This window comes from Pinus tabuliformis, chromosome 4_2 (assembly GCF_031772625.1).
Source record: "Pinus tabuliformis cultivar Carrire ecotype Pingquan chromosome 4_2, CPIR1, whole genome shotgun sequence".
Lineage (NCBI taxonomy): Eukaryota > Viridiplantae > Streptophyta > Pinopsida > Pinales > Pinaceae > Pinus > Pinus tabuliformis.
In genome coordinates, this window is record NC_142304.1 from 447994381 (window position 1) to 447997276 (window position 2896).

Sequence of the window (2896 nt, forward strand, 5' to 3'; positions counted from 1 at the left end):
AATTAAAAAAGGGGATTATTTAGAGAATACGCAACATTGGTATTGAGCGCTAAGTTGAGAATGTGTAAGAGCATAGGGCTCTAACTTAATGGAGCTGCAATCAGGATGAAAACACAGTCATGGGTTAGTGCATTGTGAATTGTAGGTATGTCGGGTTAGGCATATGAGAACTGCGAACAAACTCGTAAGAAGAAGAAAAGAGATGGAAACAAGTGTTACTGCAAGGGTAGAAGCATGATGAGGAGTGTGGGTGAAGAGAAGGAGCAGATCGAGACACTATGCATTCTTGAGTCCTATGAGGTGGAGCAGGTGGAACAAAACATACTCTAGAATCCTGGTAGGTAGAGGGGAAACTCTATATGTGATTGATACACCTATGAGGTTAGTAGGTGGCTGAATTAGAGTGCTCTGGACCCATGTTTATATAGGTGGACACACTATGGCTACAAATTCATGTGGCATTTGGCAAGAGGATATTTAGTGTACTTTGGCTTCCTAGTTGAACAAGTGGAGACATTGTGGGATATGATCACATATTGAGTAGGTGGGAATGGGGTGGTCTGTGAATTCTTGTATGATTAGATTGATTGACATGTTTAGATTCCCTTAAGCACATACTCCTCGAACTCTAAATCTGGATCAGGGGTGGTCAACTGGAACAAATATTGCAGTGCAATTGGCCTATGGTTGAGTGGAGAGTTGAAGTCCTCCCTTAGATACCAATCATTTAGTTGTTAAGCTAAGTTTCTTTTTGTTGTTCTCTGTGTATATCTCTTGGACTTGAATTATAAATATCATTGTTATATGACAATGATCATGCCAATGCTATTGTATGAATGTGGGATTCCTATGAAATTGAAATGAGATGATCATTTGAATGTTCTCATGGTTAGGAGGAATTACAGGCCCCTATGACTACTTATAATTTCCTAGCGTGGGGTTAATTACATAGTATGCATGATTACTTTCTAAGTTCAAATGATTTTCATTGTGTGTGATTTTTATTGATAAATATGTTATAAATATCCTGGATGTTTGTTATCCATGGATTGGGAAAGCCTATGGGTGGTGTTGTGTATGGCATGATATATCAATGGACCTGATGATGATGGTTTGAATCCATTATGTGATTAATGGGATGTTGTTGTATATAAATTTACAGTTAAATTCAATTATGTCTTAGTTGATCTGTGTCGGTTGGACGAAATGTTGATATCTTTATTTCTCTTACTATGGATATGTTAATGCCTGGGAATCTTGTGCGGGAATGGGCTTTATTTTCTGAAGAAGTTAGTGTTTCTAGCAACACTTTACTTCTAGGAGAACATTAACCTGTCCTTTAGAATACATATGTAAAAACTTAAGTCACCCTAGAGATGGATCCACAAGATTTACTTATATTCAATAGTATCCAGGTTGGATACAATTCGGGCTATCTAGATATGCCCGAGAATCCAAATATTCAAGGGGAGTGACAAGGGATAAGTTGCAGTGGGACCATATCTGAATGGGTCGGATATAACCCAAGAGGTTTGGACATATCTGGGAGTCCGCAAATCTAGGAGAATTGCAATAACAACGTTTGTGTGGGAGTTGGATTCCAGATGGACCCAAATACACTTGCCATCAAATTAAGTTAATGTTATTCAGGGCAAGGCCCAATAGGGATAAACCTTGAGGGGCTAGATGTTAAATAATTCAGATAAGTCGTATCCTAGGTGGGACCCCATTTTAGAAAGAAGCGACACAAAACTGGGTTTTATCGAGGTAAGTGAATGCATCCAAGCATTCAGTGGTGAAGCACGTAGTGAATGCTTAAGAGGTTAAGATGTGGTCCAAACCTAGTTGTGGTTCGAGTGGATGCAGAGGTCTAAAGTTCTGGGGGCTCTGATTAGTTTCCAAGTGAGAAATAACAGTGACACCACATTTCTTATCATCCAAATATAACTCAATTTTGTTGCAAAACATGCTAAGGGTTGAAGTCATGGACCCACAACCAGAGTGACATGGTAGGTGCCACATAGGATTAATCATGGCCATGGTGGCGCCTGAAGTGGTGTGGAACCACCTAGGTGAGGTGGGGGATTTCCATGTGGGTGCCATGTGGCAAAGCTTGCTTACGTGGAAAGACTTAAATGGTTAAACTTTAAATGGCCATAACTTTTGATCTAGGAATTGAATTAAGATGAAATTTATATCATTGGAAATATCTTTAAGAGTTGAATGCAATGGTGTTATCCAAAATTAATTCCACTAACTTTGGGAAAGAAGTAATTTTGTATCCCCATTTCCACAAAGAGACCATGGAGGTTGGGTTAAAAACTAAAGTAACATGTTCCACAACCTTGGATATCTAAGGGAGTGTGAGAGGGAGTGTTACAAATTCAATTAAATTAAAATTCTTGAAGCCCTATTCCAAAATAGGCACACTTATAGGCATAAAGATATGTACTAAGACCAATTGTGGAAGAACTCCTCAGGAAACCTACCAATTTGTTCTAACCTCATATGCATTTCCCACAAATTGCTTATTTAGTTGATCAACCAAGCATTTCTGAAAAATTTGCCATTCAATTTGTGGTATACATGCAAAGTATTATCTTAATATTACAGATGCAATATGTAGATTTTTATTCTGACCATGGTGACTTCTTATCAAATGCCAAAGCTTATGGTATACGGTGTTGACATATTAAGTTCAAACACCTACATACTGGGAACGCAAAGAATGGTACGCATATTCTTATATCTTATGGAAAAGAAGACGGAAAAGCATAGTTGAAGATACATATACTTTGCATAATTTGGATGAGAAGACAAGGAAGAAGAGTGTTACCACTGAGAAATATAGCATATGATATCAACTTGTTATGTATGTATGAAATACTATTGTTAA